This window comes from Phalacrocorax carbo, chromosome 5, assembly GCF_963921805.1.
Source record: "Phalacrocorax carbo chromosome 5, bPhaCar2.1, whole genome shotgun sequence".
Classification (NCBI taxonomy): Eukaryota; Metazoa; Chordata; class Aves; order Suliformes; family Phalacrocoracidae; genus Phalacrocorax; species Phalacrocorax carbo.
Window position 1 is genome coordinate 68844530 of NC_087517.1, and position 17488 is coordinate 68862017.

General features: G+C 40.0%; 1 protein-coding gene across 2 annotated transcripts in view; it reads right to left on the minus strand.

Moving 5' to 3' along the window:
- Positions 1–17488, minus strand: part of SHANK2 (SH3 and multiple ankyrin repeat domains 2) — a 364507-nt gene that overhangs the window by 261136 nt on the left and 85883 nt on the right. The gene's annotated exons all lie outside the window — the stretch shown is intronic.

The window sequence follows — 17488 nt, forward strand, 5'->3', positions numbered from 1 at the left end:
TTAGTAAAATACTGATCTCAGGTGACAAGGACTTACATATGAGTTAAAAATCATACCTTATTTTGCCACTGCTGTCCACTGACGGTCAAATGACTCCATACTACACTAGTGCCCCCAATATCATCATGCCCTGCTTACCCAACCCCTTACAGGCACCTCTCATGTTGCAGAGATGACTTAGGTATTCCCAAAGTCAAATGTTAGTAGTATTTACCAAGGGGGGGGAAGAAAAAAAAAAAAATAAAGAAAAAAAAGGAAGAGGAAAAAACTTGCCAAAATTCTAGGCCTTCTTTAACATGATATGATACTTGGCTGACTTTTCCTCATTGCCTGGAAGCAGTTCAACCAGAATAGAGAGTTTCAAGCCTCCACATGTATTTTAATGACTCATTGTTTTCCTATTTCTTTTCTAGTTTCCATAAAGCTTAATGGACTTGAGCATGATTATTAAAACACTGCAAACAAAAAAACCCTTTACTTTTCTCAGAAAAAGAGTAGATGACAGAAACAATTTAGATGTAACCAGTAAAGGACACTCTAAAATTAGAGCCTGTTGTGTTAGAGATGGTAGGAAAGTGTCTAAGCCATATGCTGGTGTAATCTATAAAAGCTAGATACAAAGCTTCTGTCGTTGTAACTTACTGTTTCAGAAACCACCATAACTGCTATTGTACATGAACCCAGTATTAATCAAATCATTTTAGATTTTAATTTGCATGTAGCGCAGGATCAGTACAAACATTTGGATATCACAAGTATGTTACAGCTTTATCTTCACATGTCAAGAACACGCCGTTACCAAATACTAAATATAACTAAATGGGGAATCTTTGGTTTTAAACAACTCCTTACTCCCAACTTACTCCATTTTTTCCCTTAGACAGAAGATGCAAATCAGAAGAGAAGCAGGTTTTTTTTAATCTGCATAGATATTTTTCAGATTGCATAGGACACACTCCACCAGCTGCCAGAAACAGACTTTACGGATCTTGTCTTTTTCTTCTCCAAGAGAAAACCTGAACACACCCTAAGACAAGGCACTAGCCTAAATCCGTAATAATTTATGTGGATTTTATCCAGATTTACACTTCTTTAATGCAGAACATGATCTGTCACTTGCATAACAGAGTTCAGACACCAGAAAAACTCCCTCCATCAGCTGAACTATTTCCCTCATCAGCTGGCACAGAATAAACTGCAACAGCTTATTTAGGCCCAGCCACGGGTTGAAAACAGAAACACTAAATGTTTTACACAAAGGAAAGTACTCGGGGCACAGTAAATCTGGGGTACCTCCAGCAGGCACGGTGGTCCTTTCCAGCCCCCAGGATGCTGCACCACAGTGTCCAAAACAAAGCGACCAGAGCATCACCCCGCGCAGGGACCTCGTTCTCTGAACCACTGGCAACAACCAGACTTAATAACAGGTGCTCCATTCTTTTAACGTCCAATCAGGCACAGCAAAGAAGAGGCAGAGCCGTTAAAAAGGGGGAAACCCTAAACTATCTTTTGGATAATTCCATAATTATTTTTTTTTTTTAGAAATAAGAAAATGAAAGTAAATCAATGAACAAATCCCAAATTCTGTTTGGGATGTCCTCTCATTAAGTCCACCATGCAATCAAAAAGTTCTTTGTAAGTACTACTCCCTCCAAACGTCTGGACATGCCAAAAATGATGCTTAATTTCATAAAATTTCTGCCAGTAAATAATTTTTGACATCTAAGATAATAACCTGTACTCTGCAGAAGGATGAGAAGCACTGTAACCCACAGGGATTTTGACTCAACTAGATCTTTTCTTACTTTTAAAAAAAAAAAAAACCTTCAGTGGAGGCATGTGGAGAGAAACCTCCACCAGAGAAACCTCCACCAGCTTTGGAGGTAGACTGTCTCCATGCTTTAGCTTTTGTCAGTAAAGACAACGAAAGGGAAACTCTTCTCCATCCAACCACCCACAGAAAACACATGTTCTCCCACTGTGCACAGCCAAGGTAGCAATAAAAAAGCCAAAGCAAAACAAAAAGATTACTGCATTATTTACAAGGAGGCAAGGGCAGTGTTAAAAAGCCACGGCATTTTATATATTAGGAATGTAATATAAGCTAATATAAGTATGCTGTCATTTAGTTAAAATAAACACTGGCATATTAGTTATTACAGTTTTTGCCTCTAGGTTAACTTCACATGTAAGAATGTGCATCTGCTGCTGCTGAAGCCATCTGAATAAACTTTGTTATGCTAATGGGTCAAGAGAAAAAAAAAACACTGTGTCCTAAGTACAGATTAGAGAGGAGGAATGGCAGCAGACTCTTGGGGTCGCTTGTAGCTATTTTTAATTCCCAAACTCCAAACCAAATGTCACAGAACTTGTAAAATATGGAAGTTTATGGATCCAATCTCAGACAACATATTTTACAAGTGCTTGTAATTTCTTATTTGTCCTCACGTAATCTTTTCTTGGAGGCAAGTTAAACTATTAATCCATTGCTAGCAGCCCAAGGCTATCACAAACCAGGGCCAGATCTGCCAGTAGTTGCGACACAGCGGTATGTAAGACACCGTGGTACTCACAATACTTGAAGCTCCAGTATCTCATATATCATCTTCAGAATTTACTGCCATTCAGTGCAACTGCTGCACATACGAGAGAGAGTTTTAGCTTTGTATTAGTCAGGCTCTGAAAAGTGCACAAGGTTATCCTGCATAGGGCTGAAAGTCAGCCTTGCTGTCTTTGGGGACAAGGGGCAAAGAAAGTATTTCCCTCATCCCAGTAATATCACAGTTTCTTACAAAATTGCTGAGGGAAAGGACAAGTCAACATGGAGAAGTCTTAGCAACTTCCTCAGACCCCGGAAACTTGTATCTTATAAAGGAATAGAAGTTGAATAACCAAGGCCAAGGAGTGGGAGAGCACAGAGGTACAATACAGAACAGAAAAGCTGTCACTGACAAAAGCCAGAGAGACATAAGGAAAGGTGACAACAAAGGAAAGAAACAGGAAAGCAATCATGATTAAATGGAAAAGCGATCTGAAAACAGGCAAGATGCAATCAGCTGAAAAAACTATAAAATCCTTATTTGGGGTGGAATTAGCAGTTAGACAAATCCAGTAGGGGATACGAGTGCTTGGTAGCGGTGCTGAAGAGAAGGCTTGTGGACTGCTGGGGCAGACAAATGAGCTCATTCTAACAGTTCCTCAAGCCAGACCGACGCTGTATCAATACGTTAGTACTGTACCAAGCTACACTGACAACCTGCTTGCTTGGAGGTTTTCTGATGTTAAGCACGGCTCAACACAAAGCTTAGCTCTGTGCCGTTCAGTTTAAGTGGTGTCCCAGGTGCTGGCTCTGAGCACGTGCAGAAAACTTCTGTAATTGCTCTCAGAAAAACATGGATATACCTGGAGTCACCGTACTGCAGAAAAAAGCAAACGCAGCCCTAAGATGCGTAAAGAGCACTGCCTTAGGCACTCAGTTCCTGGTACTTAACCACAGCATTGCATATGGATCAACCAGAGAGAGTTTAGGGGACAAGAAGAGTGTCTGAAAGTCCAAAGGATCTATGGGAAGGACTGAAATGGTTTGGTTATCTTAGTCTTAGGAATTTTCTCTTCCCTTCCTGCTACACTACAAGCCATCATAAGTGATTCTCTGCTATTTTTCTGGGTTTCACCCCATGAACATCAAACTGTACATCAACTATCACAGAGCAAGATCTCAGCCCTTGCCCTCTGCGGCCAGGACAGTGTCAGAGACCCTGTGTTGGCTGGCAGCTTCTGCACAAAGCAACAGACATCTCCTTTCCTGCCTCCAAGCTCCCTCCAGCCCAGCCAATTGTACATTTTTAAGATGGGACCACTGGGTTTAAACACACCCCCGGTAGACTGTATGCCTCCTCCGTATGGTCGGACTTCATGATCTTAGAGGTCTTTTCCAATCTTAATGATTCAGTGATTCCTCTGGGGAGAAAGAGCCACCAGGTTCCGCAGCATCTCCTCACTTTCTGCAGATAACTGCTTAATACTGAATGCTATGTAAGGACGCCCTGGAATACCTGGGGATAAGAAAATTTCTGAGCCACTGGTACTGGAGAATCCTTTATTCAAAAACCAAAAAGCATTTTTTATAGAGTTATCTAGAAATAGTCAATTGACTGATGAAATATAGCTAACAAAATGTACTATGCCACTTTTTATTTGAGCTTATATGCATCGTTTCCTGCCTTTAATTTTAATTCCATGCCCTCCCAGAAATGGAAACTCACAGATATATCCTCCCCTTTATTTTCCTGTAATAATATCATAGCAGTTTTCTCTGGCTATTCGCAATCTTTTTGTTCCCTTCACAGCTTTTCCTAGTTGTAGAAGGAAGAAATATGTAAAAATAGGCCACAAGAAACTAGACACACTTGATCTGTGCAGCAAAAATAGAGCTTTTTAGCACCTGGCATTCTCAAGAGTGTTAATGAAGCTGGCAAGATAAGCCATGCTTTGACCCAAAATAAAAAGCTTAGCCCTCAAAAGGAGGGTAAGGATAAATTTGAACTAACACCAAAATTTATGCGGACTCAGGGCCTCTTTTGATTTCTTGCAAGGTGTGACCCCAGACACCTGGACAAGTGCTATGTGGACAAGCAGGAGGGTTTCCTTTGAAGGCAAAGACAGTGAGCCAGGATGAGGCTCTACAGAGGGGATACAGTAGGGCTCCGTGGGGTGAGGGCTACAGGGACTCTCATCTCTGCAGGGCCACTCAGGTGGGACATGCAGGAAGAGGACAAGTGACGCACATGAAAACATTTGTTTTAGTCCGCTAAAATCCCTGGGGTCAAGATATACAGGTACCTTGGTGCCTGCAATCCCAGAAATGCTACAGGTACTAGTGGGTGGGTGGTAGTTCAAAAAAAGGCAAGACAGACTCAAAGGAGAAGCCAGCAAGGTGACACTTGGAAGGCTTTTTTCAGGAGCAACAAATAATTTCTTCAGGGTAAATAAGGGATTTGTGTTAAATTATAGGCTTGATAAGGCACATTTAAAACCAAAAACACATCACAATTTATGTGAAATTTTGCTATCTCAGATGTTCCAGGGAGATGTAAGAGGCAGTCTCCCGAGCAGGAAATGCTACAATACAAAAGATTATACAGAGGGAATCGAAATTTATCAAGTAATGGGTTTTTTGGTAAGCGAATGCTTTAGGAGGAGAAATAAAGTCTGGGCATTTTATTTTCATAGTTTCCTGATTTCTGAAAGCCAAACAGCTAGGACAATAGTTGTAAGATGGTATCTTTACATGGGTACTGAAGGCCTAGTCAACAGGAGTTAATAGAAATATATAATTAACAGAAAACCAGAGATACTCCTACACATATACAAATAATAGAATCTTAACATTGTAAATCTTCCTGCCTCTTCAATAAATCTTTTGTTGCTTGTATTCAGCATGGATTTCACCCAATTATAGCCCCTCTGCTAGATAATATTTACTCTGCAACCTCTTCTGAATCAAGATGGTATCATAATTCCGTATTTTATGAAAAATTCTGAACAATTATTTCAGCAACATTCCATAGAAAATGGAGCAGAAAATAGTTTTGACTTCAAAACCTGCATATGAAAATATCAAGGCACACAAAGAAAGGATAAGGGGGGAAAAAAATCCAAACAGAATAGAGATTCCTTGAGAAAACAAACCTGTTGCACAGCAGCAGGATTCCCTGGCTGTGCAGGGCACGTAAATGGCCTGCCCTGCCCTGGGCGGGCTGCAGGAGACTGGGGTGCTCGGCCCAGTCTGGTACTTGCAACTGTCCAGATGGAAGATGTCTGTCCACGTATCAGGGAATGAGCAGAGAGATGCCCCAGAGGAAGAGGTGCAGAACAATAAGATAATTCCATAACCAGTTTATTTATTAGTATTTATATCTATAGTTACACCCAAATACAAAAATAGGTTTAGATAGGCTAGTAAATAAAACTTTGTCTAACTGGGTAACTTGGAAATTGAGGAAATTAAAACTGTCACCCCTTAACAGCATGTGCCATCCATATATTACTTTATTTAGAAATAATTTACATTTTCAACTATTCCTGAAAACACACAAAGCCAGGTAACTCCAAAGTAATGATTTCTCTGACAGTCTTAAAAAAACAGTCACTGTAACAAACAACGTACACATCCTTTAGGCCGGCCAGTTGTGACTGGAGAGCGCCAAGGAAACCAGAACACAAGATAACCTCTGGTTCAGCAGCCCTTAGAACTGCATAATTCAAAAATATCATCTAAAACATTGTTTTTGTCAATGAAGCGGACACCTGGCAATGAAAAAAAGAGAGGCAACATAAAAAACCAACCCCCCACAAAATCTCCAACCACCAGCTCATTAAAATAAGAGAAGGAATGGCAGAAAAGGTTCAAGTTGTTTCAGTGGCCTTGGCCTTGCTGGGAACTCTGTCCAGGATCCTACGGAGATCTGATTTAAATACTTGGAACGTGTTTACTCTGGAGATATCTTCCACAGTGTGACAAAACCTTGACTGCAAAAACATACAGCTCATCCTGAACTCCAAGGGAAAGACTGTCAACTCAGACATAGCCCAGGAGATTGAGATATAAATGGAGTAACAGCAACAGCGTGAAATATTGTGAACAGTGTGAAATACAGTGTGAAATATTACACTCATTACAAAGCAGTATGCTCCAAAGCCTCTCCCTTTATCAAGCCTCATCTATAATTTGACAACAAATGGTATTCTAGGAGGATACTACTTCTTTTTAAAGAGACTGCATTATTACCAGATCAATTTTCATGAGAAGTCTGACATTAATACCTTGTTATGAAAATCAGGTTATTCATAAGGTATTAGACCACATTTCTGCAGTGAAGCCTCGGTTCTTAAGGTAAATTGCCAAACCATTATATAACATCAACTTAATTTTGATAAATAATCTAGCTTGGAAGAAAAACAGTATGTTTAGCTGTTAAAAATTATATAAATATATCTTTAGCATAATAGAAAGCAGAGTTCCAAGCAAGGGAGTCACTGAAGTGGAATAAATCTGTTCAAAATGGAGGATATTACCTATTACTGAAAAGCACCACTTAAAAAGGTTATTTGAACTGACCTAAAAGAAAAATATTATCGTTGCAATCACTAAGCTCATACAAATACTTAGTTTTATATTCATACAAAAATTTTTAATCACACAAATACTTGTTTTAAATTATAAGGAATGTAACCAAGTTGCTTCTGTAGTTGGAAGGCTATCCTCATCCAAACCAGTTAGTCCATGGAAGACGTTCCTTTCCCCAAGTGGGAGTTATATCGAACCTAATTATTTTCAATAACGTAATGACCAAGATATATGCTAGCACAGAAAAATCCACATGTTCAGAAGTTATAAATCCACCCTTGTTGCATTAGTCTTAACTTTGTAGTCTACTGGTAGCCTAATTATATAAAAGAAATTATTAGGTGCATAAAAAGGCTCAGCGTAAGGACCTACATTACCTTGTGAGGTTGTCGTTTGGGTTTTTTTTATTCCCCTCCCTTTTGGGGGGTGGGTGGGTGTGTGTTTGGCTTTTTAGGCCATCTCTGTATTTAATTCAGGAAACAGCAATTTTCTTCAGGAAGCACTCCTGACTATTCTTTTCAATCTCTATTTTGCCTCCCCTCCCCCCCTTTTATTTTAACCCTAGCATTTTTTTCATGTTCTTTCATTTCTTTTTCCTGTGTTCTCACCATTGTAAGTGGGAGAAAGAGATAGCCACAGGATTCTGCACACATCTATTTCTCCATTTGTCCTACCTCTATTTTTGACCTGGTTTCACTGTTTGAAATCCCACATAGCGTTTGACACAATCTTAGAGCGCTCTTGAGGCTCGCGTCGAAAAAAGATTTCAAGAAAATACATTAACTTTTCAGGAATACTAGAACTCCCTGTGAGGTGTTTCAAACAATTTTTCTTCTGTACTATGCCTTGTTGGGCTGCCTCATATCTTACACCTGCATTGAAGGCTCCACGCCTTATCATACTAGGTGCGGGCCCTCTGATATCCTAATATTGGGATTGCCATTCAAACCTTTCTGTTTTGTTACATAGAGACCTATATAGATCATGATTGAAATGCGCTGATCACATACTTTCTAAGGGCATACCCTCTTAAAAAAAGCACAATTACACAAAGTCTAGGGATACAGATTTTAGTGGGCCCTGAGCAAAGTTAGCAGAAAGGCACTTAAGGTAATACTGATCAAACGGCAACAGAAATAAAAACCACAAAGTCCAGGCTAGTTTCCTACATTCAGTTTTGACTTCCATTCATTTTTATATCTCCTCCTCAGAGTTTTTTCTCTCAGAGTTGGGATCAGCTACTTGTCGCTAAGAAAGGAGTGGCTTTACAAAAGAAATGTGGGCACAGACGCAGTAGGGTCGGGAAGACTGAGCTATACTCGGGGTCCAGTTGCTACAGCGAGACGAGCTCATACTAGAAACAAGATATGTCTGTTTAATGAACCATAGAATCCCAGACTGGCAGGGGCTGGAAGGGACCTCTGGAGCTCACCCCGTCCCACCCCTGCTGGAGCAGGCACCCCCAGAGCAGGGGCACAGGGCCGCGTCCAGGCGGGGGGTGAATGTCTCCAGGGAAGGGACCCCACAGCCTCCCTGGGCAGCCTGTGCCACTGCTCGGGCACCTGCACAGGGAAGGGGTTTGTCCTCATGTTCAGGTGGAGCTTCCCGTGTTCCAGCTTGTGCTCATCACCCCTTGGCCTGGCGTTGGGCACCACTGAAAAGAGTCCGGCCCATCCTCCCGACACCCACCATTCAGATATTTGTAAGCATTGACAAGAGACCCCCTCAGCCTTCTCTTCTCCAGGCTGAACAGACCCAGGTCTCTCAGACTTTCACTCTAGAGCAATTAACAAATGGATCCAAAAATATCAGATAGCAAGACTAGGATACAGGTTTCCAAGTTCCATTTACCTTATTGTAGGTTTTTAACAAGACGTGTTTTTTCTAGTTATAATCCAGTTCAAGCAGGAATTTGTTAATATAAATTCTGTAATCTGCGCTATGGAGCCGGTCAGACAGTGTGACCACGTAAACCTCTTCCAGTTTTACAATCAATGACCTATTAAATTGAATCAGCAATTACTGAACAAATCTGAGATCCCATATAAACTCAAAAGTACTACTTTCTTTTTATATCCCCTCAACCTAATTCAACTCCTTAACTTATTCTAGTACCTGCCCTTGTCCCCCAACAACACCCTTGTGCAGGATCAGGAGCCTTGTCTGGAAGACTGAATCGGAAAGTGGACTCCCGAGGGATGGCTCATCTGCTGACCATTTCCAGCGACAACGATGGGAGCTACAGGGGTTAGAAGGATCTGGCCACCAGGCTGAACAACACAGTGAATTTCACTCACAGGGAGTAACCAAAAATCATTATTGGAAGTTCTAGTTTGGCTGAAATACTCGTTCAAAATCTCAGCATGTGAGAGTTCTGGAGTACTTGCATTGCTGTCTGCTCACAATATGACCCTTGATCTGCCTATTTAGCTCAATGGCATTATCTTTTTATGTATTTCACCAGAATTTTTGCGGCTAGTACAATCCACTCAATTACTTTATTTTTTGTAAAGCAAAAAATTAATCTTATTCATCTGATAACTTGTTTGATATACAAAAATACATTCCATTTTTGTCCCCAGTCAAAGCTACTATCCCTGGCATACTCAAATCATTTTTCCTACCGGTTATGCTTTATGGCTTTATTTTTTTTTTAATTCAGCAACTTGCACTAGTTCTGTACATGGCCTCTGATTTTACTCCCCTGTACACCACCTCAGTGGTGTCAAGCCAGTGAAAGCTATTTAAAAAAAATCAAAAGCAAAAAAAAAAAAAAAGCCAGTACCGGTGAAAGGACTGTGCCTTATGGCACGCATATCCTTTAAGGACTTGGGAAAGGTAACTTGACCCTGCTCCTTGATGGAACGGCATACTGATGATAGGAACATTACCAAAAAAGCAGCACATCTCCCAACCGCTGGGTGTAATGGTCCAGCCTAGAAAGAGCAGAGGAGGTGAGAAGCTTTTCTCCTGCTGAGGAGCTAGCAGAGTAGGAGCTAGCTGGAAGTCAGATTTGGGGGAAACGGGAGCTGGGGGGCCCTGGAAACCCTTCCAAACAATTGGGCCTGAGCATGAAGACTGGGACAAGACCCAAACACGTACCAGTTCTCCCCTTTCCTTTCTCCCCTTCCTCTGCCACCCGCCCAACCATCTCAAACACCTCTAGGAAGAAGCCGTGGATAAGGCAGCAAGCCCTGCCTGACCTGCACCCACTGCTCAGACCACAGAGCTCTTGCCTGAGACCAAAACTATCTCAAGGGCACTGAAGATGGCCTGGGATTCCTCTGGTAGTTTATTTTCAGCTGAATTACAAGGTGGTTCTTGTTCTGCCTGCAAAATGAACTCTAACAGGAGTAGCTATGACAATCGTTGCCTACCTGGCAGGTGGCAAGGACACACTATAGACTGGTTTACAAAACCAGGCCAAATCATCCTGAAATGTACTGCACTTACATCAGCAGTTACATATGCCATCAGTGCTCTCCTTACTTTCCTGTTCAAAATTTACAGTAAGCCTAAGAAATCACAGGCAATGACCATGCACTCTGTAACTCGCGCTACTCTGCGTGCAGTTCCGCGTTATCCGCGCGGAATACACTGAACCTCAAAGGCCAACAAGAACAACCAACTTCCGAAAATAACGTTTAAACTTTGAAATAAAACGAGTTACTGCACAATTTTGTACTAATACTCACAAAGACAAAGATTACTTGCGATCAAAGGGAAAAAGAAAGCTACTCTAAGTTTTTCAAGCTCTGTCCTACATTTCGGTCTGTAATGATATTAACAGATCACAATTCCCAGTCTTCCAATTCGTTTGCTACCACACAGCTAGACCGAGCATATGACATTCTCTTCGTTGTAACCCTTCGGAGAAAACCAGATAAATAATAGAAACAAATTTCTTTCATACCAATCAATACTTGTTCGGCTGTAACCCAGCTTAAAAGTCAGTAATGTAAACGGGTTTTTTTTTATGGACACGAGAAATTATTACTAATTTAGCAGAGGTATTTGAAAGAACCTGCAAAAGGGAACACAGGATTATGACAATCTACCGAACAATATGCATTTAAAACGCGGGCAATGAAGATCTCGGCATCTTTGCCGTCCTGACTACACTAATATCATCCTTTTTCCACGTTAAAATGCCTGCTAGTCTGTGAAGCAGGTTAATGTTATTCACATTCAGATGACAAATACACGGGGCTATAATACATGCTTGTGTCCCTTTTGCTTCTATTAAGTAACACGCGACAAAAATAGAACAAGTCATCGCATGCTGCTGACAGTTTTGTAGATTTTTAAGTCTTTTGATTTACTGCCTTTTCTTGTTTCTGCTTTTATCTTTTGAAATATTTCCCCTAACTTGAGAAGTATTCTCCAGGTGTGCCATTTATGAAAATCAAAATTACTAAATGGTTCCCCAAACCAAAATAAATATGTAAACAAACAGAATATTCCTTGGGCCAGCTAGAATTTAACAGAGACACTTGCAGCTGAAAAACCAAGACTGCTGACCTCAATCACTCTGATCTAATTAAAGAAAATGGGTTAGAAAAGCAATTTTACCACAAACCCACTAATATCCTTGTGTTTTGAAAGACCTGTTCTGCTTATTCTACAATAAAATGCATGTTTCTTAATATGTTTACAATCACAATTCCAATAAAAATAAATACTTTTACTCATACTTGAAAAATATTTTATTTAAAAGCAATTGCCCGGTGTGGAATATGTATATTTTAAAGGTTAAGCCTATCATACTAGCAGGTTTTCAATATTTTAAAAAAAAAAAAATCCATGTGAAAGCACAGACAAACCATCACATACCCATATCTCTGCATAATTATAGAGGAATACAGGAACTCTGACTTGAAGCCTAGCAACAGTATCCAAGTATTAGTTAGTCTGCTAATCAACTACCAAAAACTCGCACACCAGCTCAACGTGTTTCATTTTTCTAAAGCAAAAAGGCAAACAAAAACAAAACAAAAGAATCCTACTGCTTCTAGCTTCAGAGCTACTGAAGGACAAGATGTACAATATAAAACAAACCTTGTTCACTTGAAGAAGAGCAACCCATGTCATTTAATCCATCTGAAAATTCATCTCATCACAAAGCACCAAGGCAAAAGAGATTTAAAAATAGGTTATCCAAGTCAAAGGATTATCAGCTTGCAACATACTTAATATCTGCATATCTGTATCTAAAGAAAGCTTCAATATTCTTACATATATGATTGGGGTTTGTACCTCCATCCTATAGAAGCCATAGTACATTCTGTATAGCAAATGCTTCCTAGATCTGCTGTGCTCATTTACTCACAGACAGCTGCAGGCTGGATGAAAACAATCAGGGATTAACTTTTCTGTTCATCACATCTTTTAATCCATTACTTTCTCTTAGTTTGCAATAAATAAATGCATGAAGTTAAATAAATTATAAGTGTGCTATAGCTAGTTAAAAAAAAGTAGTTTAAAAAGGGTATTTTTTTTTTTTTTTTATTTTTTTTAACGATGTGTAACTGCTGTGCTGTACATCGGGAGTACGTGCAATGCCTTCCTCCAAACAGAAAAGAAGATGGAACAATAGTCACTGAGCTGCAAGATACTTCTGGGTTCCAAAGACATTAGAAATAAGTGATAATTAAAATAAGCTGCTTTAATGTTGTTATTATTCCTCAAAAACACAATTTGGGGGCATGATGAATTGCGGTAATCTGAGAAGCTATAAGAAGTATTTCATACTGCTTGTAAAACAAGTTTCTAAGAACCTTACAGTAATAGGTTTTCTTGCTTTATGAAAAATATTATTTTAATTTGTTTCAAATACGATTAATTTTTAAATGATACAGCAATTTCCATTCACCTTTCAAACATCTGTCAAGAAAACAAAGGGGATTCCCCAATGTTCAGAACCTCATAAAAGAAATAAATACAATGAAATCTGGATCTTGCCTTCAATCCTTTACTGATATCCTTTCCCCCTCCCCGCTGAACCCTCTATCTTTATGCATGATTTATTCTTGCACAACTGCATCATCCCTGTGTGAAATAAGACTAACATGAACTTTCTCTGTTAATGACAGCAAGGTGTCTTTTATTGTACTAAGCCACAGGAATCATGTGCGAGGCTGTTTTTTCTCAGTTTGTTTCTGAAAATGGCAGCACAGAGTCGAAAAAATAGTAACCTGTGCTAAATACTTTTCATGCCACGGTTTCAACAAACTGGTCACCAGACACCTCACGTACCTCCCGAGATGGAGCGATTAATTGGAAACGGGTGGTGGAAAAGGAGCAAGGTAAGGAAGCAGCGGCTCGCTGATACAAGAAGGGAGAGCATGCGTGAGAGAACCCACACGATTCTGAACTTTCAGAGGAAAAGGTCACATTTTTTAATAGGATGGAACAACTAACAGATTTTTATGCTGCTATCGTGGCTAAGCGGAAGCAGGTTCTGTGAAACTCCAGTTTGCTGGGAGACACAAGGGCTCACAGCCAAAAAGGGATATAACTGCTTTAAGTGCAATCTCGCCTGAACGTTTACGCGCTGTAGATCAGAGCCATGAGGACAGTCAGCGGGTTTGCATCCCAGGTCTCCCCCTTCCACAGATCGCCCTCATTTCATCATGAGCTTCCTCTGTGAAATTACCCAAGAGGCAGAGAGCTGCACCAATCCAGAACGAGGATGTAGAGAGATGAGGCTTTCTCCAGCCTGAAGAAACAATGTGGAGCCAGGCAGGTAGGACCGTTGTGGTACGTGCTCTTCAACCAAAGTGCTGCCGCTCAGAGCTGTCACAGAGTACATCTAGCAGCTCCGACCCCTCCTGATGGTTTTGAAACCCTAAGTGACCTTACCTATCTTGAAACACGCTCAGCTTCGCCAACAGAATGGCCTCAATAGCTCAGTTGTACATAGCTGAGAAACCTTACTGGCAAAATCTCCTCTTTCTATTTTTCAGATGACCAGGTAGGGACTCCCTGGATTAATCACATTGCCAATGGCACCTACATCATCTGTCTTGGATACAAACTTTAATCCAGTTTGCTTCTATAAAAGGGAAGCAGGCAGACTTTGCCTCTCTGGCTGAACGTGTATGCTTGCATTGGCCCTAAGTAGAAGCCTTTATCTGGCAAGATCTGAGTGAGATGCCCAGACATCGCACACCTCAGACAAACATCCCTCTCTTACAGACAGATGTCACACTACTCCAGTAACATGGGTCACTGGTTTTGCCTTTTTTGACTCTAAAATTGATATTTTTACATTTTCCCTTTTTTACAGAACAGTGTGAAGTCTTCTGATTATTGCAAAGAAGCTTATTTTATATATGCCTAGTTTTTCAGCATTTCAACACACTTGTCTAATCTAAGTGCTTTATCATTAAAGAAAAACGAAGAGCAATCTCAGAGATTTGAACTGTAGAACCAAGATTTAGTAGTTCTGCTGTAAATCAGAATTTTCTACTGCTAGAGGACACCCTGGTCCTTTTCCACCTGAGCTGCTTCCCCACAATCTTCAACAATAGGGATAGTCTTACCATTACAGTCTGGCAGAGATTCAGGCCAAGTAAAAAAGAAAACAAGAAAAGAAAAAGAATCCCTTTAAGACATGCAATTCAGCCTCTCCTAAACTGAACAACCCCAGACTTTGCGTACGGCTTAAAATGGCACGCTACTCTAAATGCCAATGAAATGCAGTTGGCAGACAAAGGTGGAATCGATAATAAGTGACATACCCAGCACTTAAGCGTATATCTTTATTTGTGTGGAGCTCTTGCGGACCAGTGCACTGAGGTGTAGTGCTTTTGCTGACTCCTCCCTTGACTCCACCAGCAGTGACACCCTCCTTCTGCAGAAAGGTTAAGCTACGACCTCTGCTACTGAACAAAGCGGCTCATTCACCGCAATGCACCGCACAGGCTCATGAATCATAAGCATTATATTACTGCTCTTACATCCTTATAACGGCAGTTTTGGCAACGTTGCTTGAAACAGCTTTGTGACTACCGACTAACTGGAAGACACCCACATAATACCTTCTGCATTGCAAGTACAAGCAACTTCCTACTGCAGTAGTTTGGGACAACAAAATTAGCTAAGAATAATGTTAATTAGCACATGTCAAAGCAGATGGACACAGATAGCGTAGTTCCTCATTGTGTAAGATTAGAGATTTCAAGCAAATATTATTTTTCATATTTCAGATACTTCAGTCTGAAAAATGTAAAAACTTGTTTCTGTCACCAGGCAAAAAACTGCTCTTGAAACTACGAAGTTAGGTCCAGCCTCCAGTCACTACCACCAGTTAAAATTTTCCCATCCTGAGGACAACATACCCAGGATGCAGGTAGATTCCTTTCAAAACAAAAAATAGCGTTGCCGTTTATATTACTCAGGTGTATATTAGGCTCACATTTAAAAGTATGTATAGCTAAAGATACTGTGTATAAAGACCACTGAAAGTTAAAAGATTAGGTCAGAATTGTTCCAAGAGCAACATGGAGCTTCTCCCAATGAATCAAGAGCTATGTGGAGTCTATCCCAATGCATCACCAACCCCTCCTTCCAATGTTGGATAATTCGCAACTCTTGTGAATAATTATGACTATCATTGACAAGCTTACTCTTAAATGACTGAACAGCTCATCATCTACCAGCTTAAACCTCCACAGAAAAAGAGACCCATCCAAAGGTGCACATATCCCAAAGACCTCCCCACAGTAGTAACGTACTAATTATTAAATGAGTCTAAAACAATTAGAAAATATAAAGTAATTACAATTATTAAATGAGCCTAAAATAATATCAACAAGGTTAATGAACTGGCTCAGTATCAAAATTCAATAGCTAACCAAAAATACACTTTCTGAGGGACGAAAGATGAAACGTTTCTCAAGACACATCATAGTATGATCTGTCCTTCTTGTCTTCATGAGGATCCTTCTTAAGCTCTTTGCTATTGCTTCCCGCTCTGTTGCCTCTGGGCTCTAAGAAGGTACGTTACTCAAATGATACATGGCGGAATATATCCAAAACTACACGAATACAGCGGATAACCAGACAAGTAAGATAAAGAAAAGCCAGTTTGTTGAAGTTCAAATGCTGGCATTATTCTGCATGTTCATCATCATATTAGCTCTCAGGTTTTCTGCTCAGGATATTGTTCTTTATTTATTAAAACTGGGAGACATTCCAGAGGTAGACATTTCAATGACTTCACTTTTTTTTTCAAGTAATAAATCTTAAGGAACAAATGTCTGGCTAAATTAAATTAGCTGGGAGGAAACATCACAACGTAATGCTTATTCTTTAAGACAAATCTGCTAATTTAAATAGTTACGCGCAATCCACCAGCATCTTGCAAAAAATGCTCATCAATCATGGAACTACCAATATTTCTGGTTTTCAGTGGAAAAGTGAAGGCATTGGGAAGATTCAAAGAATCTTCCCATAGAATATATTTTCTAAGCGTTTTTCTATAAATCACAAAATCCTGCAGTAAGTTTTTAGTCAGCAATAGTAAGTTCTGCCTAAAGACTCAGCCACATGGCTATCACCAGTTTCCTGGACTGAGTCTCATCCATCTACTTCATAACGATATTTCAGTTTCTCCCACCTATTGACATAACTTGGAACCTGCACTCGTCGGGGCAAAAGAAAAGCAGTGCAGAACTGGTCAGTCCAAAACCTGATGGCGTTAACATCAGCACGGTTTCACACTAAACAATTTGGAGGCTACTGCTTGTAAGTGTATTGTAAGCGTTAATTGTACTCAGCAGTTACTCACCCTGTAAATGTATGCACAATTAATACTAGCAAGCCGTTCCTTTACCAGCCTTTTTTCTTTTATTGCACACAACTATTTCTAAGAGAACAAAGTCCATTTAGAGAAACATAAAATATAAACCTGTGTACTGTCTACATGCAGCACTTGTTCTGCACTGACCCTACACACAAGCCAAAATATCAAGTACTCACACGGCAGGAACAAAGGGAACGTTTGAATCTGAACAAGCATTTCCTTTCGTTTCAACAACTTCACTAAGTTATGAAACCATTAGCCACATGTAAATATAAATCACAATAAGATGCTCACCCTATTAGGAATAACTGGTCCATTTACAGTTAATTTTTTACATCAGATTTTTTATAAATACACAAGGTTGATGAATTCTTACATGGAAAGGAACTCTCCCACTTCCTCATGTAAAAACTTTCCAAAACTTTTATGCAGAAGTTAGGACTTTTATGCAACGGGTCCTCAGTTTTCTCAACGCATACTGCAAAGAGCTGAAAGTATCACAGTGCTAAAAGAATTCACATTACTGCAGACTTTTTAACTATATCCCTGCA